General features: G+C 43.7%; 1 protein-coding gene across 14 annotated transcripts in view; it reads left to right on the top strand.

Moving 5' to 3' along the window:
• Positions 1-816: 816 nt before the first annotated feature.
• Positions 817-24,333, top strand: part of LOC126922562 (transcription factor Sox-2) — a 359,193-nt gene continuing 335,676 nt past the window's right edge. For 4 of the 14 annotated variants that reach the window (XR_007712841.1, XR_007712840.1, XR_007712836.1 and 1 more), the window contains exons 1-2: positions 818-1,263; positions 19,154-20,325. The gene's annotated coding sequence lies outside the window, so the exon portion shown is untranslated. Of the gene's footprint in view, positions 1,264-19,153; positions 20,326-24,333 lie in introns of all 14 variants that reach the window. The other 10 variants (XR_007712832.1, XR_007712829.1, XR_007712827.1 and 7 more) reach the window with 5 other exon arrangements.

Genomic DNA, 24,333 nt, shown 5'->3' with positions numbered 1-24,333 from the left:
TTTACCGAGTCCTTGTTCGCAGAATGTTGCTTTATTTATGCGATAGAAACTGGTTCTTTTATTGATAGCTGACCGATTTGGCTATCGCTATATTTCATTTGCAAACGGGTATTTAAACTTGCAGTCACCGATAGTTACTTGCATTTCTTCTTTGGCCTAGCATGAAAATGAAGCTTCTACAAGTGCATTTCGTTTTACTTGTTTCAAGTTCTTTCCTGCTTGGGTATACAGGCATGGTAACGGCAGCGATACTTTCTAGTAAGTAACTTTTTATTTAATTGCTCATTGTACAGTGTTTCGATTAACGTAACTCAATTTTACATTTCTCTTTCTTTGTCTTTAATTTTTAAGGGCCCCAGGTGGTCTTCGTCGAGGACACGTGTAGGGAAAATGAAATTTTCAGCCAATGTCAGGCAAGTCCGAATTGCGAAAAAAGTTGCGACAATATCGATATCTGGGAATCCGTGCCTTGTATCCAGACTAAAAGTTGCGTAAGTGGTTGCATTTGTGAAGACGGATACGTACGCGACAAGAATCAAGGAGTTTGCATTTTGGAAAATAGCTGTCCTAGAGTTAGGCATTGATTTCATACGAAGCCGAATTGTATCATTTGCTATCATTTAATACAAATATCTGCTATGTTCTCATATATTAAGAGATATTAAAAAAATATTATAAAACCAATTGTTACGGTAACGATTCTCTTCCCTTTCGTTCGTGTTACTCCTCTTATTTAGATAAGTAATATAAATATTTTTATTAGGTCGTGAGACGATTTGCTTTTTCCCACAATAATTAACATTCTAATGGAAACGATCTTTTATAGCGGCATAAATAAGAGATGCGTAGACGCATTTTGGTCGAAAGTGGTGGGGGAATGTGGCGGCGCGCGATATGATAGCGTTTTGAGATGGTTCAGTTCCGCGCCGTCTCACGTGCGCGACACATTTCGACAAACGTGGAATCATCGGTGTGACAAATCCTGCCATACGTACCTTTCAATTAATTTCATTTCTACATCAATCACCTATTATCATTTCTTATTATATTATTTCTTTCACGATTCATTCATATGTGACACATTTTTATTCGTCTTCCGTTTTATTAGAAAAATTTCGTTCGATATTTTTTTACGCATCTATCCTTTTCTTATTACCTCTTTTATTACGATCCGTTAGACAACGAAATACAGTGTAACAGTGCGTTCAGTGTTCTTGGATATAATCATGGATAAGAGAAGCGAACGAGTCAGCCGTTTCAAACGTAAGTTCACAACGATTTAAATTTCTCGTCGATTATCTTTTTTATTAGCAGTAGTTGACGCGAATGGTCGAAACGAGTTCCGCTCCTTATTGAAGTTCAATTACCAGCACAGCGGTGACCGTGATTATTCTCTATCGAGCAGTCCAAAAAAGAAGGCTGCGGTCACCTCGATCGAGCATCCCTCTGGGTCCACGTCCATTGTGATTTTAATAAGCCTTATGCAAATTACAAATGAAATTGTCAGCGGCAGGCCCGCGGTCCATTCTTCGTCGTTGATGGGGACAATTAGAAGAGCTTTGTCCGGCGACCACGCGTTGTCCGGCTGCTCGGCAACTTGAGTCCCAACGAGAGGACCACCCGCCAACCCCTAATGTTTGTATCCGGTGCCCAGGACGTTCGCTTCCGATCCCAGAGTGTTTCTCTGCCTGCTGACGATCGACTTCTTCGGCTCCCTACCATCAATCGACGTAGTTGTAGAACTGCTACGTTATACTTGAAAAATCATACGACGAAATTTCATTAATTAAGAAAAGGAAGAACCTGTTTTACTATTAGTCGTTCTTCGGTTCGAACAGGGATTTTAGTTATTAATCTCTTGGCATTAGCCGTCAGTGTGTTTTACGACTCTATTTATTTGAGGAGCGGAATTCGAAGCTCCGACGAAGACCTTTGTCTTGTTGCTGGCAGAACACAAGAACATCGTAGACACAGATCGTTGATTCTTGCAATCGAAGGGAGGAGGAAGAGTAAAAGCAGCAGAAGTCACGAGCCAGGACAGAAAAGCGGAAGAGTTGGCGGGAGGTGGTTGGAAATCGAACGGAATCATGGAGGCTGGAGGTCGATGGTTTGGGGTGGAGATAAGTTTTTACGGTAGGGTTACTAACTTACGGACTCGGCATTGTCGAGTTGCCGGTGACGGGAGGACAATGCGCGTTCGGGACACAATGCTTCACTCTGGAATCTGAAGGCAGTCTTGACTATCAACCTGCAACCACCCCTCACATCTGTGTCTACCAATACTTGCCCTTCTTGCACATACCACCCTTCTATTGCCAACCGCGTCTTCGCTCCGCGCGTCGTTACTTTCTCATTCTGACATCCTTGCTTCTCTTCGAGGTTCGACCAAAAAAAGAATCTCTTTGTCGTCTTCGGCTTTGGGGGTAGTAACGAATCGTTCTCAATTCGATAGTTGTTTCGCAACCTTGTACACAAGAAATGTCATTTTATTTCATCTTATCGTGTGCTACATTAAAAGAAAACAAGATTTATATGGTATACACGACTGTCTTCTTGCAGCTAACTCCAAAAGGTCAAGGTTTATGAGTTAGGCGAATCGTGTATAAAGAACGAAGAGTTTCGGAATGGATGATCTTTGTCCGAGAAGAAGGTGTACGCGTTTGCGATCGCTCGCAGTTTGGCAGTGTTGCGATCAAAGCAAAGATGAAGCGAAGGAAGAAGCACGACGTAGATGGCTGAGTGGTAAAAAGACAGGAGCGGCAAAGACGCAGAGGAAGAAAAGAGAATAGATAAAGAGGGTGGGACGATGAAGGGAGGCGGTGGAGAACAAGAGACAGACGGCCGAGCATTTCAATCGCTCTTAGGCTCTCTCTTTGGCTTTGCTTTTCCGTTCCTTTCTCGCACAAAAGCTACATTGTTTCGTCCCTACGTTCATATGGACGCGAGCTAAAATACTCCTCTTTTCTGCCGGCAGCGCGGATACACCGAAAAGCAGGCCGCAGACAGACACACCGTACGTGACACACGTATGCCAAAAGCAACAGCAACGTCGCTACCATCGTCAGCATCGTTCGCTGGCATACAATCCTTTCTCGTACATTCAATGCTCGTCGCCCACTCGGTATCCTTTTGTCGCTGTTTATAGCTCTATAGGCCCGGTATTCCATCGTCCCGGTACTCGCAGAGTACTTTTCGAGCTTAATTCTGTATCGTCTAACTGGACCGTGGAAAGAATCGTCTGTTGGTCAGGAAACCGTGCATTCCGCGAATTCGTCGGGCTTTTCGTGTTTTTTTCTATGCTGGCCGGATTAACGGAGGATTCGTATCAAACGCCGATGCAGGGAGACTTTCACGCTGCGTGCGATATCTTTGACGAGCTCGAAAGTACCGCTGATAATTAAGATCGATCAGAAAGTAAAAGTACATGAACGTGAATTTTTCTGCATCCGTTGAAGCATCGTTGGAATGTCTGAATTATCCGAATATCTGAATACGAGGTATTCTTTCTTCTTAAGAAGTAAGTGCATTGACTCGAGCAATTCCAGGAGAAACGTAATGGTGTAATCGTTCTCCTTAAGACGAAAGTGAGACTATTCGAAATGTATTGTTTCTTCCGTGTCTACTCGAATTGAAGACAACGTCTGACCATGACGTCTGGATCCTCCTTAAAGTAGCCGAAGCCTGTCTTTCGTTATCGATCTTCCATAGGAGGGGCAATAGGTGTGTCTGACCATGAACGTTCACACTCCCTGAAAGTTAGCCGCTCGTCGGCATTAACATGAATTATTTCCGACGTATAAGCTTAATCGAAGTTTCACATAAGGAAGAATAGTATCCGTCTCGACCACTTGTGGCTTTCTCGAAAATCCCCTTAACCATACTAACCCAGATTAGTTTCATCCTACTTTTGCGTACGTGCTTGGATGGTGAAACCGCTGCAGAGAGATAAAAGCTTTTAAGGCTGTCTATTATACGATATATTAATTGGAAATCGTTGAATGCAGCGTTCCCGTGTCGAACTGCCAGTCACGTTTAGCCTGCGTAAAAAGATTTTTTTCCTGGCGACGGTCATCGTTTCCGAAAGATCGTAGGTACGTCGCCGAGCTTAGAACGCTTTGGAGGCGGATACAGCAAGAGTGTCCTGCACTCTATTGATAAACTCTCTTTCAATAGACGCGGATGCTGGCCCCGCTGTTGAGTATCGATAATATTGAAACCCTGAATGCCGCTCCGTTGAATGTCACAATGCGCTCCAGTGATTAATAGACTTCCGCGACTTTTATCGAAATAAGATGTTGCTTTCTGACGCGTTGTCGACGCGATCGAGAAAGCGCACGCTGCACCTCGGTCACTGGCTGCATTTCCAACCTTTCTAAGCATTTCGCAGTATCTCGCCAAGCGCGCAATTTTTGTTTACCTCGTATTTGTTCCTCTATTTGATTAACAAATTCTAGAGTAAAAGATAATGCTTATTAACGATAGTTGTTGCTGCAATTTCCATCAGAAATTCATTTATTCTAAATGATGTTTCTGTAGAAGTGGTCACCACTTCTAAGAAAACTCTACATCTGGTCTTTTTAGTTTTCTCAAGCACTGAAGCCATCGACAGCGTATAGACAATGGGACGAAGGCAGACCATAGACAGTAGACAGGCGACGACGGCTTCGGGGCTTTCAGTTATAGAGTAACACTGCTAGCGTGCGAATCTGAACCAGCTCAAATTATATCCCTACTTGTACTTACACTTCTGTATTAAAATATATTTCCCACTTTACAATTTATCCACGCGTTCCTCCGTTTATACATCTAATAATCTTAACAGTTTCTTTTCCCGTCTTCGTCTCTCTGACGATTCTGACGATTGCGTCGGTAGCAGTACCCGTTGGTAAATAATTAAAGCGACTCAACCACGTCCATAACGGTAGCGTACAAGTAGAAAAGTATTACGCAGAGTTCCTCGCGATGTCATAGATGTTTCCTTGAATCCACGACAAAATCATAAGAATCACCGCGGAAGCTTTATCTCGTTTTAACGAGTAGAATAAAGCCGTTAGGAACTGGGCCTTTCCTAGCAGCATGCTGCCATCCAGTATAATAATACCGGCTGAATGCGAGCGTGTATGCATGCGTTGGCATATAGATGCAAGAGAACCACGAGGCTGGCCAGTGCTCTCCTTTGTCATTCGACGAAAGGCTTTGTACCGATTATCTGCATACGCTGCCGCGGGTACGGCTTTTCAGTCTTCTCTCCTCTCCTCTGCTCTCCCAGCTTCACGTCATTTCGTCGTGATTCCACGGGCCAGCTATACGGGACACCTTGTATACGCAACAAGGCTCGCTCTTTGAATACTCGTAATAGTTCAACGAAATCCGGCATGCTTGACTTAGCTATTGGAACTCGACCGTGGCCTGGCAATGATGTAATCCATCGATTCGTTTTACCAAATCGTAACCGCGATCGTGATATCACGAGTTGTTACGAGAGTTTAGTGGAAACGAAACAACGCTGCGATATTATCATTTTCGATGGCCGTTCGCCAAGTTGCTGGAATTTTGTCCTATTTGGTCGATTTGGCGCGATAGGCGAATGAATTAATTAATAAATCGCGGTAGTCGATCGGAGGAAGAAGGTATTTCCAATATCCGTCTCGAGGCAGAAACTTTTATCGGTCTTTCCCTGCAAGGTTTTCTACCCGCAATACTCCTCCGGTACCCTCCTTTTTTGCTTTCCCGTTTTCGCTATCTTTTCCTTTCCTTTTTAACTCCTTCTCCCGCTTCTGCTCCCCCCTGCCCCTTGTCCTCCTTCTTCCCGTGACTACATTCTTTTCAGTATTCACTGTGCAGTTTCTTGTACCGATACTTCCTTCTTTCATCGACGCGTCATTCAAGCTTTTGATGCCGCGGCGACAAAGCTCTTTACTTCTTTCCGCGAACGAATGAAAGCACGGAACGATGGCGATGTATACCTGTATGTATATACAGATGTATATATACGTATATACGACTCTCTCCCGTGCTCTTCCGGACGCTTTCTCTCTCGTTCTCTCTCGGCCCGCGGTTCCACCTATAGACAGATGAAAATGTACTCGTGCCCGTACATTTCTCCGCGAGCAAAGAACACAAGCGCAGCGTCGAACTTTCGAGCTCCGCTCGTACAGTAGCATCCGCGATACAGCCGAGTCGTAAAATCGATCAAGTATCGAAGTTTATACGTTGCAGCGTCTCGATGAAAAAATCTCGGTTAGGATCATGTAGCTGGGCTGCGAAAGAAAAGAAAGAAGAAAAAGAAGGTTGACTCGACTCTTATCGAAATCAGTAAATCGTCGAACGTAGCTCGCCCCCGAACGACCTTTCGTTGACTTCGCCCGATCCCTAACTGTGTATCGCGAGACGTATTATTCCAGCGTAGGTAGCCGCCTAGGGACACACAAGAATTTAGGAGAGAGTATTCGCCGACAGCCTGAATAGCTTAATTGGGAAATTAATAGTAATAAGAATAATTAGGAAAGCAATTCGACCGACGGAGTATTTTTCTCCCTACGCTAGGAATTTTTACTTTTGTGATAATACTTAGTGGTTTCGTTAACGAACCTTGCACCTTTTGCAAACTCCTCGACATTGGCCTGTCCACGTGATTAAACAATACCAGTCGGTTAAATTCCACCTCCTTTCGCTGCTAATTAATTCCCATGGAAATAACGAGGTCAGAATTACTGCTACCAAAAAAAAAAAAAAAAAAAAAGGAATGAAAGACGCGTTTCTTCGTCAAATAGCAATCGAATAACGCAAAATAATAGTTCGAGTCTCATTAAATGGCTATAACTGCAACCTTTCTACACATTTTCGAGAATTTGCTTACCAAATCGTGGAATCGACGTGTTGGTGATCGAACGGTGGAAACAATCATTCGGTTTACGTCTGATTGATATGCGAACCGTTTGCTTGTATTCGGTAAACGATGACGTAATGCCGTTAACGCGTTATCAGCCGTCGTATTAACGGCGCTGCACACGGTCACAGCGGCGTTAAAACAATGCCAAACAGACCCGTTAACTCCGAACACACGAGTACGCCGATCCTTAATGGATCAAGGTGCTTAATTCACGAGTATCGACACAGGCGTCGCGATAGAGCCGATAGTTATAATGCCATGCGATACACAAGGGGTGGCGTACGATGTGTTCGCCAAACGACGAAGACGAAACGCGGTTCTCTGCCGCTTGGTTCGACGCAGAGGAAGAAAGAGAGAGTGTGCGCGAAGAGCGAGCGGGCCAGTATGCAGGAGAATATACGGGAAGTCCCTGTCCACGAGCAACTCGCTCAATTCGCTCGCTCGCTCGCTCGTCCGCCAGCAGCGTCATCGTAAGACCTCTTTGTTCTCCGGCAATTTCAGCGGCATTGTCACCGTCAACAATGTCCACTTGACATTCTCCTTCTCGCTCCAGCGCATTGTTAACCCATCCTCCGCGCGATCTCTCTTTCGATCATAAAGCTCGCAGCAGCCGGCCAGCATGCGTTGCGATTTCTGCACGTGGACACGCCTTAAGGGTCTTCTTGCCCCGCGGACGATCGTGCTCGATTTTTTACCTCCGAATTGGGTTACCTTGACTTTCCACCGCTTTGCTACTTTTCGTAGAACACTGAATACGTGTTTCGTTTTGTTCTACCAGTCGTTCAGAAGTCACGCTGATCAATTGTAAAAATTTACAAGCCGAGAAAAGTCATTTTTTCTGTTAATATATTTTCCTCGATCGCTGCTTCTTCTTCGCATTTTGATTTACCTTCGAAATAGATCGCGAACGTTTACGTAAGTTCATACTTTCATCGAAATGATAAAACAGATGTAACCTAAATAGAAATTTGCTGCATCTACTAAACGTTATATCGTGCTCCCTTTATTGTGGATATTTTATATATTTCTTCGTATTACCTGCATTTTGTACAATTTTCCTATCTTTAAATTTCCCATCAATGTATGAACATTCGCAATCTAGTAACGAGGCCTGAAGAAATTCTCTAAATTATACGGTTCTTTCCTGATATCCTTGACTCGTGCAACGAATATCTAGCAACACCTATAATTCTAACGCGTACAATTCTAAATTCGATAAAATAATAAGATCGTTCCTTACTTCGTTTCTGCATTCCGCTAACGTTGCGTTTATACAAACTCTACTCTATCATTTTACTACTTTATCCTTAATGGTTTAAGCAAAGATTTTTACGTTTATCATTTTTCTAGATAACAAACTTCGAAATCGAAACGTCGTTCGCGTCAGATCAGTTATAGCTCTTCGAATTTCGTGCAGACCTCGACCTTTCGTCTTTTTCTCCGCTTCACTTTCCTCCCGTCTTCGCGTCTTACTCCTCAGCATTGGCGGCCAGCTAGCGAGACAAAACTTGGAAGGCTTAATGGCCAGCGACCGAGGAGACGTTGAAGGGATGATAGAGGTTTTCGGTTGAGGAAAGTACTCGAGAATATTTATAGAGATTCATTGGAACGCGGATGAAATTATTTTATTTCATTAATAGCTTAAAATAAGGAAACATTTATGTTTTACTATAATATATATATCTTCGTTTCTCTGTATACCCATCTGTCTATTGTGCACATTGTTACGCGATGGCATCCTCCTTCCTCGTATTGTTTCGGTGCATTGTTCGACGGTGGCTCGCTCGTTCGTCCTCCTCGGCCGACGGCGACTCATTGTTTCCTCGTTGTTGCGCGTCCGTCCGTCTTTTCGTTCTCCTTCCTTGAACATTGTGAACTTTAGGCGCCGACTTCCGAGCCGCTTTCTTACTTTGGGGAATTAAGTGGTTTCCCGATGTCCGCCAAGTCGTTGGCTAATACCACTGTTTCCCAATCGTCCTACAACTCGTCTTCCAATCGAGTTCTTTGCCTTTCTTTATCCGCCAAATTGGCTGCCGCCCTTGAACGACCCAAGATTACATTTGAATCTCGATTAGTTAGCGACTTTGGATGTTTAAGGACGTGGAAAGATCGAGAAACTGAAAGTAGAACCTCGTTGCTCGCCATTTGAATCTCGAATCACAAGTTGGCGAATAACCTAAATCGCGAAACGTCAAAGAATCGAAAATAAAATCCTATCGTCCGCCTTTCGAATGTCGACTTGTTTACGAATATTCAAGTCGAAAGAGAAGCAGAAAAACAGAGGCAAAATCCGATCGTTGGTCGGGGTGTTCGAGCCTGCAGACCATCCGAACGGGTTTCACCGTGAATACTCAGGGCATTTAAGTGTGGAGTTCATTCGAAGGCGCGTACACACTGGCAGAACAGCGTGCGTGTGTATATTTCGTGAGAGTAGTGGCGCTTTACTTATGGAACGCATTGTTCTATTGTGCACGGGAGATGAGCGCATTACTGTCCCTTGTCCCCCTTTTCGAGCAACCCCGGGACAATATCGTGCCGTCGTTAATCAGGCATCGTTCCTGGACGAGCCACATAGTAATTCGCGGAGGTTTATGCTCGCGGAGCGCGCATTTAGATTCACAACCCGCTATAGCTGTGATACTAGCTTAGACGTGATACTGGAAACTCGATAACGTTAGTTATAGACTTGGATTTAACGGTCCGGATGACGTTCCGGATCTTCGCTGTTCAGAATCTCGTTCTACCGACATGCCGATACCTTTTCACCGATTCTTCATCTTTATCGGTATAAAAATGCCTAAATTATGTGTACGAAATTCTGACGATCGTTCTGAATTTTCTTACGCACCGCTCCAAACAATTGGAGCATCGTTTTCCGTGTTAGTTTGATTTTTATAATCACGCCTTGTGTCTCTACGTTTAATCATTTTTTTTTGTCTTTGCAAGCCTATTAATCGCGGTTATTTTTCTTATACGAAAGAAAATCATTTTCGATAAGATAGAGAATAGCCACGTAAGGAAGAAGAGAGAATCGAAAGGAAAAAACGTTCAGCATGGAAAATCACCACCTATCGACGATTTTATATTGACGAATTTTTCTTTCCGCGTAATAATCGGAGGAATAGAAACGTGAGTTATGAATCGGTACAGACGTAATGGTGATGGCAGCGGAATAAGGAGGAAGAAGAAGAAGCAGAAGGACAAGGGTGCTCGTGCGTGTAAAACACGTATACGTGTATTCGCGAGCAGCAAGGAGTAGGAGATAAAGTGTTCGCGACGAATCTACGGAATGGGGTGGAAGCACAATGCTCCAACAATGACGCTATTGTGGAAACGAATAACACATAGTCCTGCGCTTTACCCTGCGTTTCGTCGTGAGTAAGCTGCATAGCTGAATCAAATGAATACGAGAGTGCCATCGCTAAGACACGCTCGCAGGCGTCTACGCTGCAAGAAAAATTTACAATCGAATCGAAACTCGAAGGTGATCAAATTCTACACAAGTGCAAGTTTATATTATGCATCGTGCTTGGAATTGTCCGTATATCGAATTCTACGTGATCAAAACAAGAGATCCATCTTAACATTTACGAGACTGCTTGCCATATCTTTGCAAGTTTGAACGATAGCAAACAGAGGATGTCGGCGCGTTGCTCCATATACGAGCGAGAATATTCGGAACACGCGAGGAAACTTACACAGGATAGTGGGTCGTGTAAGCCAGTAGTTCCGGTCGCTTATGCGTCAGACAGCGTCGCACGCTCCACGCTGCTTTCAGGAAATAACGGATATGAATGCTGCACAGAGTCCTCCGTAGAACTTTGAGCGCTTTTATTCGAGGGCATTACGTTCCTTGACACGAATCTTTCCGACGTATGCTTACAGCTTTCTTCCTATTCGCTGATAATGCAAGATTCTAATCAGCAGAATAGACACTGCCAGACGTTTTCATTTGAACGAGAAACCATTGCGAAAGTTCCAGGTTGTCTCTTTATTACCTCGATACGGATAATTCCTTGCGTTACGTTAAAGATCGTTATTTTAATATTAATATTTACGAAAGGTCTGGATTGTTCCAATACACGCAAGTTCTTCTTGCGACTATCGATAATAACTATCACGTAGATGTTAACACGATAAACAAGTATTAGCTCGATCTAAATTATCTATTTATCGCGACGATTAAATAACAAAAAAATTTTCTATACAGCTCACAAAAGATTCCAATTAATAAGACACGAGCGGAATGCCTGGAACCGCCTGACAGACGACTATGTATATTAGTGAGTTTCGAAACTTTGGAAAAGGAGGTTGCAAAAAATAATGATGCTAATAAGATGGCGGATACAATGGAGTCAGAGTGCACACGTAAGTAAAGTAGTATCATCGGAATGGCTCGAAGGGGTAGAAGGTCGACGAAGAGGTCCAGCGGAGGGCAATACCGTGGACGGGGTAGGTACGTAGGCAGATTTAATTAGCATGGACCAACGGAGGCCCTCGGGGGTTGCCGGGGGTGCGGACGAGGGCAGTTCGAGCGTTAAAGTTAAATGACGGTTGGCGGTTGCTTATTCTTCCCGGCAACTGATGCTTGATAATCTGCGAAATCTCCCCGCCGGCTCTCAATTCTGCTCGATAGTTGGCTGCCTGTGCAGGCCAATTCTCTCAATGGAACAACTCAGCCACGGACTGACTGGCTTAATTGTAGTTGCTACGTCTCCTCTACCCCGATTTCGTTTTTTTTTTTTTTCATTTCTCCCTCTATCCCACGTTAGGAGTCGTTTCCTTCGTCCCGACATACGTTTCAGAAAATATTCTTGTCCAGGATGATGGCTCGAAATCCGTATAAAATATTCATCGTAGCTCGAATAAAGGAAAAATATTAAACCGTAAATGATGAGATGGAATCTGTCATATCTTAGCGATCTTTATTTTTGTAGCGATTTTAAACGAAACACGCGATATATTATCTTTTTTATCTTTTAGATTATCCGTAAGCTGGACACATTGTGCGTTCGTTCACGTGGCATAATAATCGCTATCGTGATCAGTTACGCGTTAATATCTAAAATAGCAACGGGTTTCTTATAATTTATTAAATAAATTTTAGTTATATATACATACGTATATTCGATGACTAATTCGGCTGACTGTGAATCATGACCAAGAGCGGTATGATTTTTACGCAGGGAACTTTCTGTTTGTGTTTAGAATTTATTCAGCGAGCGTACATTTCGCGGAACGTTCCGTGGAAAGGATCGTCATGCAATCGTGCGAGATCCGGCATTAACCTATTCCGCTTTGTCGCGTGCGTGTAGCACCCTACTCCCTCCAGGGGATCTTCCATCCCTCTTCGCTCTTTTTCGCCGTCCGACACCCATCCCAGTGCCAGGATTCCCCGCGCCTCGCCTTTCCTCCGCAATTTTTCCGCCACATTTGCCTTTGTCTCGCGACAACAATGCATCGCCTCTACTGCGATGACATAAAAATATGTGCACCGATGTCTCCCTTTCTCTTCGCTCCGCCTTTCTCTCCGTCTGTTACTTTTCCGCTTGTCTCTTCTACCATCTCCAGCCCATCCACCCTCGGTGCTCTTCTTTCATCCTCGTAATAGACGAACGTCTGTCGGTATCGCGGAGGCGGCCTCCACGCGCGAATTAATTCGGCTTGTCAGAAGACGAATACCGCGCGTTCTCGCGATCGGTGATTTCCTTCCCGTGATTTTTGCCGCCTGGAAAAACACAGCTACCGATATAGAACACGGTGGACTCTCTTCGCGCATCCAGATCAGCCATACTGTTGTTCGAATCAGTTCCTCGTTTCTTGATTTTTCTCCTCGTTGGGAAAATTTCCTTCTCGCTCCTTTGTCGTTATATCGCGCACTAATGTTGCCTCGTAATACATATATAAGTTCGAATATTATGAACGAGCTTGAAGATTGAATTCAAAGATGTTGAAGTTCGGGCGACTGAAATAACCCTGCTTCGCTATGTCCTGCTGGCTCAAACGACTCTACCTTACCCAAATAATTCCTTCTTCGTGTCTGTTCCGACAACGGCGTCCAAGTACAAAGGTCCAATCGACGTGAAAACGTCGGCATCCGATAAACAATGGCGGAAGAACCGCGGCGAACGATTATCGCCGCGGACACCTGTGCCCTGCGCGCCAACTCTTAGACCTTGCGGTGATATGAAAAGAAAAGGCCGCGGCTGCGGAGAATATTGTTCTCGACGGCGATGCCGGGCGTCGTCGCCGGAATTTTCGCCGTCGAATGCTCGAACAATGAGCATGCAAATGATCGGCCGAAGATCGATATCGGTCCCTGGCTGCGATCAGAATTTTCCCGCGACTGGTTCCGGGGGCAGCTCTGCCCTTTCGCCCATCCCCCTCTCGACCCCCTTGCCCCCGCGCGAGACAAAAGGGGGCCGGCGCCGGTTGACAATGGCCCGATGGCATTACGTATGCAGGCACAGGGCTCCGCTCTTTTCGAATTCGTTGCATTCTGCCTCTGCCTTTCCGCAGCCGCCCCCTCCAACCCCTTTCCATCTTTTTCCTCCTACGTTTGCCCTCCGAACCTCTCTTCTCCTAGCTGTACAAGCTCGTTCCGTTCCGTTCTTCTGCTCTTCGTTCTCCTCCGATCCGCACGCCCATCCTCGCGGTTCCATTCTGCAAATTGCAATCGCCAATCTGCCGGCCCTTTGTCTCGTTGCTCTTTTTCCCGCAGCCCTTCAACCACCGGCGAAGCTTCTGGAAAGCGTTAATTGAAGGGGTGCGACCAGAGTGTGCGGTGCATTCTTTTTTAAGCTTCTCCCACTGCTTTTCGATGTCCCTTTAATTGTATCACCGATCGACGAACACACGGAATTCTAGGAACACGCGGTATTCAGGTAGACGTTGATCCTCCATGGTATGATGCTTGTTCTGCGTCGGTTCTTACGACGGATGTGGTACACAAAGTGTTGCACAAGGAACGACTGTATCAGTATGCGTGGTAGATTATTCTGAATCGCACTAGACTCGTGGCAAGGGTGAGCAGCAGACTGCTTGCGACACTCAGCCTGATTCTACATTTCAAATCGTTAACCTCAGTTCAGTGGTTCAGTCTGTGTTCACAATGCCTCTTCAATTTTCAAATGTAGAATACGCTGATTTCTAGAATAGGCTGGCAAGAACCGTTAAAACATCGCATGAATAGAGAAAAGCTATGATTTTGAACACTTCCTTTGGCATATACCTATAAGTTAAAAGAAAGAAAGATACGCGTACTAGCTCTCTTCAAGTAAATCAAAAACTCACGCGCCAATAACCACGATGTATATGACCTTTCTTTATTCAGAATGGCCCACCAGATATACTGGCAAAGTTAAGTCGGTATTCTGCTGGAACACGCGATGTAACAAACAATCGGGAGCAGTTTTGTTGAGGTGGGAAGGAAATGACAGAGATCGTGGAAGGAAACGAGGAATCAGAAAACGAAAGAGAGAGCGGTAGAGGGAAACAAGCTGCGCGAAGGTAGTGTGAAGAGAGCATCGACTGCATAGAATCTAAACTGTACAATGGTTGGTAATATCGAATGGGAGAGAGTTACCGTGCACCGGTGTCGGACTATTCAATGCAATAATTATAAATTGGTGTCTTTCAACTGGGCGGCAAATCGACACGTAACGAAGCCACTGTAACTACATCCACGACAACTTTGCGCCGCTTTTGATTCTGTCGCACCGTGCGCGCCTCATCTACCTTGCCTCCCCCCCTTTTTCCCCTTTTAAACATGCGATGGAAACCACACGTGAAATCGCGAAAATACACGGAACCGCGTCGTCTATTGGATTTATAAATATCCAACTGGTACAAGCCAGCCTCGATTCGAGTGCGACGAAAATTACGTTTAATATCGATTCTTCGCTATCTGATGAGCTCGACTAGATCCGATTGAATCGAAAGGAAATGAACGACGTTGATCGATGTATCAGCATCACTGCCGATAAACATAGACAATCTGGAAATGTGTCATCTAGATCCTGATCGTCCCTTTTCTAAAGATACATTAATACGGTTTTAAAAATATATCGTTCTGAAAGTATCAGTTCGATCGACCTGTGCCTTGATGATACTTGCACGCGTGCAGGCGATTACGTAATTAGGGCGGAATACGTGGTTTATGCTTCCAAGATCATCCAGCTCATCCTTTTAGCTAAGACAACGATAATGCAGTATTAAGAATATATCGTTGGAAAATACCATCCTAATCGATCTGCGCCTTGATGATACCTACACACGTCCAGACAGTTACGTAATTAGGGCGAAATACATGACTCATCGTTACATAGTTCATGCATCCAAAGGTTCGCCCTAACATGGCACAGGTACGGAACCACGAAGCATGGCCCCGAGGCGGTTACGAACTTAATGAAGCTGTTTTCCGTTTAATTAGAATCCCACCGTGATCCTTCCATTCTTAGACGGGTCTCGCGGTTAATCCTTGCTCCCGCGATATTAAGACGGCAGCCTCGCTCCTTACAAAGCGGGCCGCGTGCACAATATCGCGAGCCACATTTACCGAGCCTTTATGCACTCTGGAAGTTCGCGCAGCAAGTGTGCACGTACACGCGTACCTCGTATACATTATTTGCAGATGCCGCGCCTGCGATTTTTATTGCATCGGAATTTGCTGCAATCCCTCTTGCTGAAATTTGCGCGATGCTGCATCGCGATTCTTATTCACCATCCTGGAGATTTCTATTTTGTGCGTTTGACACACTTTCTTATCCCTTACGCTCGCGTCTTACGCGAGAATCCTTTCTGTCGACGATCGCTTTTATCCGTTCAGGCTGCAGCGTATTAATTTTTAATATACTCTTTGATCACGATCATCGTGATATTTAAGATACTATTATACATAATAAGTCTGCATTTCAGCGATTCGAATTCAAACAACTTGAAATCATCTTATCGATGTGTTGTTTATATAATTATTTGCTAGCATATAGCAGTCCAGGCAATGAATTTTATGCGAAATTTAAAGATATAGAATACACATAATAACGAAAAATACACCTATAAAATATTCTACAATTTTTTGTTTAACCCCCGTTACTTCGGTTGCGCTTGTGAAAATATGAATTATTGCATAAATATTCGCAAGCAACATGATTAATCCGAATGAGAGATTTATATTTAAATCGGTACCATACACATTATCTAAACATATGTGACAAATCGAATTCATGTCGTACTCGATGAACACGTTAACCAACCGATTAAGTAGGATAATCGTAGAGGACGATGTAGTGTCCTGCAAAGCTCAGGAAGACGGTGTCGATTCTAAGCTGGAGACGGCATGGACGGTGCTTGGCCGTCGTCGTCGGCAGCCATGCCGTGGGGCCGGCGCTCTTTTATTTCGAAAACAATGGAAGGGCGCTTTGTTTCAGGCATTGTCAGGCGGACAGTAACGCGCGCACAAAAGTTATAATGAAACGCTATTTATTTAAATGTATAGGTGCCACGGTGCCACCAGCGAGCCCCCTCGGCTTTCCTCCACCATCGCGGTTCACAAACCCGCCTCTTTGTGTACGTGCACGAGCACCAACACCGTCTCGGTCACCAAGCGAGCCGTTCTTATTCCGTATTCTTTTATCCCGCTATCACATTTACGGTGCCATTCTTCCCGCGGCAATTGTCTTCTTAAGGCGATATAAGAAGCGGCGCGTGCGCTGACCGAGGCGCGTTTTCCTCCTCGTTGATTAAAAATCGTGAATCGATGTCTAGAGAACCGAGACAACCCTGTTCGGGTTTCAACCGCTTCTATATATTCGATTCTTTAGGTCTGCGGTTAATTGTTTATTCGACGATTGCAACGTGAAAGTCATGGCCGAAGACACATGTTCTGAAGACAGCGTTCTAAAGTATATGGACACTTGATCATTTATAATTCAGTTATAAAATTACAAATAGGAGCACCGATAATGATTTTATCCTCTGAATATACTTATCCTCAGAACTGTCGTAAAGCATTATGGCATGATCTATTTTACGATTATTCGTTATCCTGCTGCTAAAGTACGGAGGATGTTGATAGACATACTTTTAATTATCGTTAGCTTCCTATTAATTCACATATTGCTCTGACATTTACGTACTGTTATTGCAAATCGAGCAAGGTGTTCGCATACTCAAGTGCTGATATTTTGAGACCAGAGAAGCGCTGCTTGAGAAAGCAGTGCCGATAACAATTGCCTTTATTGATGATCCAATGAAGAAGGTAACTCGATATCTCGTTGGGGGACGCCTATTTCATTGAAGCAAATAGAATGATGATTTTATGATGGTCGAGGCTACGTGCGTTACCATCTCCTCGATTCATAGAATCGTGGAAGATTTTTCGGAACGGCTCTATAGAACTAGGATTCGGATAATTTGTCTAATTGCTCTGGATTACCGACGGCTAAATGAAGATCCAAGCACAATGGCAGAATTAACTGAGACAGAGGAATGCAAAGTTACGTTTAAGTGGGAACAACTGTAACAATTAGATGCATATCCGGAGATCTTTGGGAGTGAATGCAATTAGATACCGCTGGACAAACGGCCGTATTATAAATTGCATCTCATTCGGAGAAGAAGACAACGGTTCAGGCTTAATAATCGTTTCCTGCGGTTCGCCGACGCCTGCGCAGAAATAATCACTAATTCGTGCCATAATGAAATAATGGTTTGCCATTTGAACGGCGCGTCTGTGCTCAAGTGCGAATCAATCGTTCGTCAGATTTTCTTCCCGGTTTGTTACTCGACGATTTTGCCAAACGGAATACTTGAAATTACGATGTAACTCTATGCTAAATTTTATCATCTGTGTTACACAGGGTATAAAGGTTATTCGTTTAATCGGAGTCGTTTTTCTTACGAGCTGTTCAATTTGCCTACATTGAAAATGTTGCTCACCGAAGTCTCCACTACAAATAAATTACCGCGACTTAATTCTTGATAGTGGCAGACTGATGGAACACGTTGCGTCTACTTATATAAGATCCTATTTAAGAGACAATTCATGAATTTTCCGTATTTTTTCGACGAAGAAGGTTCTTTCATCGCGCGTGCAATTTATCGCGGAGCTTCGGAGCTGCTCGAAATTACGTCCACGGAATTTCGCGACAATGGCCATGGAAGTCTCATCACATTCTAGCTGTCGACTGCGATGCATATGAGCTAACGTGCATGCCCGGCTGTTCCTCGTTTCTTTCTTCCCTCGTAATAGAAAGGGAGCGCGTCTCTTTCTTCCTCTTGGCTCCTTCTCGATTTGAGAAAAAGAGTCGCACGACACCTGCGATCTGGCCTATCTTTCACGAATATGCTTCGCGGCGGAGGAAGAAAGGGACAGTTCCTTTCAAACGTGTCGAATGAATCGACAATGATGATATCGAGGGATTGGGTGTAACAATGCCCCGCGCCGTATGGTTCGAGTTCATTTTAGGGTGAAGGAAGGTAGGACCCTTGGTCTTGAAAGGTCGAACCTCGAGCACGTGTTAAATATTCGAGGGGATTTTCGATTCTCGCGAATCTATCGCTCTTCGATACTATGAAAAGTGACGAAGCAGCCGAACTTTATTGTTGGATGCTTTAGTCATTTGGAAAAACATCTAGGGTGGAGTAGAAATTTTATATGTATTGGTAATGGTCACTGGTATCCAAAAAATTTTTCAATAACACGGATAATGTTTGCTAGTGATGAAAAATAATGTGCGTTACCAATATTCGTTATGTGTAACGAAAAAATATTCTCGTCGCTGATAATGATTATTCGTAACCAAAGAACGTTTTCATTATCAATAATGGTTATTCATAACCGAAGTAAGTATCATCGTTAATAATTGTTACCGATAATCAAAGAAATTTTGATCGTTTAAACACTCAAGAATTAATATTTTCTAATCATTTAATGTTTAGAAAAATCACTTGAAGACTCGGTAATCACTGCCATTCCAATAAAAATGAGCTATTTTTCAATGACTTTATCATAAAAATTGACAAAATAACTATTATTTTTTATCAGTCGTTTATTTTCCTTGTTGCCTGCAGAAATGACGATATCCGAAATTTTTTAATAAAGAACTCATCTATTCATGGTGATATATTAATTCTACGATGAAAACTTTATTTATACTTTGTTATATTAATCATTCCTCCTTCGTTTTATGAGTAACGAAAGCAAATAATATTCTAAGGAAGTAAAAGCTTCAATTAATTATAACCATTTCTTTTCATAAGAGAATTGCTTCGAAACATCAAACATATTATATAAAATCGACTTACATTTGGATTATTTACCTTTGCTTGTCTACGAAGTGTTGTATCGAATATTATTTATTCTCTGGATATGTACCTGTGCCTCATCTCTGTCGCGGTAACGTGCCGAGCGAAATGGTGGGGACGCGAGGTAGTGGGGAGATACAGTGGCACGCAGCGATCAGTTCCATGCTGCGCGCGACACGGTAAACGTTGTGATAACGTCCGTTCTCGTTCTCCACTCGAAAATAGTGTGCTTCCGCGTTTTTTTCGGCCGTGAAAGTGACATCTATCCACGTAGCATCTCGTTTCGTTTCCCTTCGATTTTTACAGAGCACGTATTTGTACGCGTCGGAGGTGTCGGAGTGATCAGTGTCTTTTCTCGTGGAGTGACATGTTAGTGACGAATATCGCGTTGACAGTGTACCAAACGTCGTTTAACAAAAGAATCATTCTCCTGAAAGGAACGTTTCGTACAAAATAGTTGAATTATCGATTAAAAACATTTGTTCTTCTCATATATCGGAGTTCATCAATTCGCGGGTGTCTACCTAACCTCATCTTGACCAGCGTAGTACAAACTCCAAACATTTCTCGAAGATGATTCGTTATTGCAAAAAGAGCAACCAATCAGAGCTCGCGGATTCCGTGGACCAGGAATATTCTTCTTCTTCCTGCGTAACTTTTTGGCGGGACAACATGTGGACGAATGTTGCGCGACGTACTACGTATTACGCAGTGTGCCGTGCTTTGAGATGCGAGAACGAGGAGAAAAACAGTGTTTGTTATGTGTCTCGAGGTCGATGACGCGCGTAATTAGATTCCAGCCGTTCGTATTTACTATATCTCAATAAGTCGTAGAACGTGCGATGTTGTCTTTGCCGTGGGCAGTGGCCGAACCGAGGCGATTTCAGCGGAAATCGCGTTTCTCGGAATCGCGTGTGACTGACGCTATGACACGAGGACAATGCTCGGAATTTCGGTTTTGAATTTTGCCTTGACGTGACACGCGTCGACGAGGCTCGATGTAGTGCGCGGATTGCTATGACATTTGGCTTTGACTGAGTGGCTGTTAGAGTGCCGTATCTCTATCATCCCCGGGGGATCTGATTTATGTTGCACGTGTACCAAATTTCCTGCGACATCGTTGATCGGTGAGTACAGCTTTTTAAATACTGCTTTTTAACGCTTGGTTCACCGCTCGTTCACCAATCGACGCCATTGCATCTCATTTATGGTCTCACCTGTAGTTTGCGGAATCGCAAGTCTCGCGAAACGATTACGCACTTTTGTTAGATTAACTCCGATTAGATAATTCTATTCAGGCGGTAACAGATGTTTACATAGATACGTTTTTTTGTTTGGTTTCTGGTTTTATCACGTATAGCAGACTGTATATTTTCTTGAAACTCAAGGCAATAGTTAGTCGGTTTTATATAATATAAATGTGAAATATAATATATTTTAGAAATATAAGTCTAAATTCTCCGACCAGTAGGAAATAAAATTTTTATTTTGACATATTATTTGTATACGATTATCGATGGTTATCTAAATATTCTTCTAAATTTTTACCTCAGTTTACTTCTTAAACTTAAAGAAAAAAAGAGGTAAACGAGTGATAATTAACAAGTGAAATATTGTTTCATATTACTTGGCGTTTTAAAATAATTTAAAGTAATTAAAAAGTTTTTGAAATTTGAATAAAATTAAAGTTATAGGGTCAGGCCATGTTATACATAGTATAGCTACATAAAGCATTGTTTCACGATTATATTTATTATATCATTTATGTATTAATTAACTACATTAAATTCCATATTATTTACTACTTTCATATCGCTATAAAACTTTAATACTATGAAAATAGAATGTAGAAGCTGATAAGAAAAAACGCCTCCTTCATGGAGGAATAAGCATATTAAAAGGAGAGTTTGCTCCTGACAAAATATTGGTAACTTTTTTAAAATAATTAGTACGCCAATGAGTTAATCTCTAAGCAACCACGGGAAAAGATCTTCTTACTAAACCAAAAACACAGCGTTCAAGATTCAACTCGTAAGTAACTTGCGGGGTCCAATTCCTCAAAAAGGGAAAGAAAGAAAGAAAGGCTCGTGGTAAAAAGAAAGAAAAATATCTATATAGAGTCCTATTCCTGGGAAACGAGGAAACGATCAGCGATGCATAAGCGGCTGCCGATACAATCGTGCGCCGCTAGAGAGAAATTGAAATTCTTATCCGAGGCGTGCGCGGCTGAAAGGCTCTCGCGAATCGTATAAAGGCCTCATCAGAACGATCGCTCGAATATCCTCGTTCGAGTTCCGTTGAGGCAAAACGTGAAGGGGAGGGGAAGTTGCCGGTGAGGGCCAAAAATGAGGGAATAAAAATGGGGGGTAGGGGGTTGACGGAAGAAGAGAGGAGGCGCTGGTGGAAGTGACGTTGGATATAGCTGCGGGTTAGGCACACTGTAAAGGTGGTGGTTGGTCGGGGGTGGCGAGCATAGAGGGTGGGCAACATAAAAGGCCAGCAACCCCTATTCCATGCAGGCTTCAATTGTTTCGGTTAGGCAGCGTTCATTTGTTTTTCTTTGCGTGCGCTTTTGCACGCTCCTCTGCCCTTCCACTCTCTTCTTGTTGTTTCTCTTCCTTCCCCTTTGCACCCTCTATCGTGTCATCCATTCGTTTCTTCCTCTTCTTCTTCTTCTTCTGCTTCTTCTGCATCCTGCCCTTACTTTTCTATTTTTTAGTTGCTTGGCCTCTTCTGGTCCTGTGTCTTTGAGTTTCTCTCGCTTTTCACCACGTTTCTTTCATCGTTTCTCTCCTTTTTTTCTTCTAGACTCTCTCCACCCCAACTTTTATTCACAGGACGCACGTCAAATGTAGATCGCCTTTTCCCCGTCAGTGCTCGTTCATCTCGCTCACCCCTTGTCGCGCGAGGTGTATTAAAATCGACCATTGTTATCGTAGGCAGAGGGGGGTGGCTCGGTAGCGGTTTCGGGGTGGGAACGAGGTGCTCCGTCAGCGGTCTTCAACGCGACCGCAAGGATCGTGCGCCCTGAAAGCTTTTGAAATAACACACCTTCCGTGAATCCCCTAGTCTGCGACTTGCACGACCGAATACAGCACGCGAGATCTGCAGCCACCTGTGAACGTGTGGCTATTTGGTCCTGAAGACACACGTGGTTCGGTATACACGCTGTACACTAACTTTACTTTCACTGCTTTTCAAACTTCGAACTTCTTAACGCGTCTTCACCGACAATAATTTCTCTTTATCCAATTATTTTTTCTTTTTAAGTACTTTAATTTCAAATTAAATTTCTTAATTCAAGATTTTAATCGCATATCAGGGTGAAAAATTAGAGAACCATTAAGTTCTTGTTAGCAGACTTTGTCCTAATTGAATGCAGTTATTAATAGGAGATATTAGTTTTATGGAACGGAGGAGGCGTGGAAAATTTAACGTTCGATCGAATCGATGGAGGAGCTGCTCGTTTCATAGATTGGAATAGCGCTCGAAGGGAAGGCAGATGTTACCGAAATAATTATAATTTACACCTGCCCGTAATAAACGAAAATCCACTGCGGCTAGTCGAATCTCTAAACCGATATCGCAGCGTGGGATAGCCGGTGAATTAGGCGGTGTCATCTGCAGGCGTGAAATTTCGGGTGGGTTTAACCGTAACGCCAACAGCTGACAGGATCGACGCGATAGCCTATATAATAACCCTATTGGTGAACTACCCCGGTGACGGATCGCCGATCAATTAATCAATAAAATTCGGCTGCACTTCCCATCGGTAAAACGATAGATGTCCACGCGTTTTCTATTCATTGTCGACCAGATCCAAATAGAAGATCTCCGCGGGATCATATAGAAATTAGATATAGCCAAATATAGGCTGCGTGTATACATATATTTTGCATTTCAATGTTCTCCGTTGATCATTATCGGAGCTAAACGAGAGATCGTGTATTTTATTTTATCTTCGTCTCTTTTCGAATACGTACGTACAGTTCACGAAGGTATTCGAATACTTATAGATACTTGCAAATATGCATTGTATCGTGCGTGTATATGCGTATATAATTATGATAATTGCGTCCCGTTACAGTGCTAATAATACTTAAAAATATTTTAAATAACGCATACAATGCTATATACATAAAACTTTTGTGCTATAAATGTAAACATTTTCACGATCCACTGCACATATAAAAATTTCTCTGCATTGCGATGGAATGGCAGGATTCGTGTCTCTCGGTGGCGGTGATAGTTTGCTTTCCCTGACGTTGGTCTAATCGTCGCATCCTCGTGGCGACGTGCTCCAATAACGGCTATTTCGCTTAATCGTCGTGTCCGTGTAATTGGCATTTCAGCATAAAGCAGCACCGGTGTCGTCACGTCGTCGTCCCGTTTGACGCGCGGATTTTATTCAAGAACGAACGACTGGTAACGAGTCATTAGCTGCGATTCAGGATTCTTGCCTCTGGAACAAACTCCTTTTCCTTCACCCCGTGCTGCTCCTATCGATTCTAGGCCGCTTGGATCCTCGCATACACGTTCACGCACACACAGGATCGGCGTGTCCCTCGCGGCGTGGCGCGGTGGCATACGCGAATAAATCGTGGCTTCGTTACACGCGACTCGAAGGCGGCAAACAAATAGGGTTAATTCCACGTGCGCCTGCTAGCCTGAATACGTCGTTTCCGAATGGAGGTAATTCCGGTGACAATGTGGCCTTTGATTTCATAGAACCGCACGGTTGAATGACTACCTCCACCCACCGCCTCCTCCGCCAGACACCCCCGCCGTCCTCTGGGTCCCTTCAACTCCGCGAAAACCCTCTTCCATCCTGGCTGCAGCGAATATACATATAATAAAGTAAAGTCAGCCACCGCCAGCTCCGGCCAACCCGGCAGAAAGGACTTTATTCAGTAACTAGCGATTCATGCGAAATCGTGAATCCGTTTCTGCCCGGCTTCGCTTCCACCTGCCCCTTCCTTCTCCTGCTTCCTTTTCCGCACCCTTTCACGCAGTTCGTTTCTCTCGCTCACCTTGTGCACCCGCGTTCGACGTGTTCCTCCCAGTTGTCATCGTCGTTTCGCGTCGCGTTGCGAACGCTCCACTTCCATGATTTCTACAGAAACACGTAATGACCT

The sequence above is a fragment of the Bombus affinis genome, chromosome 12, assembly GCF_024516045.1.
Source record: "Bombus affinis isolate iyBomAffi1 chromosome 12, iyBomAffi1.2, whole genome shotgun sequence".
Taxonomy (NCBI): Eukaryota; Metazoa; Arthropoda; class Insecta; order Hymenoptera; family Apidae; genus Bombus; species Bombus affinis.
The sequence above is the reverse complement of the archived record's forward strand: the minus strand, read 5'-3'. Positions and strand labels throughout refer to the sequence as shown.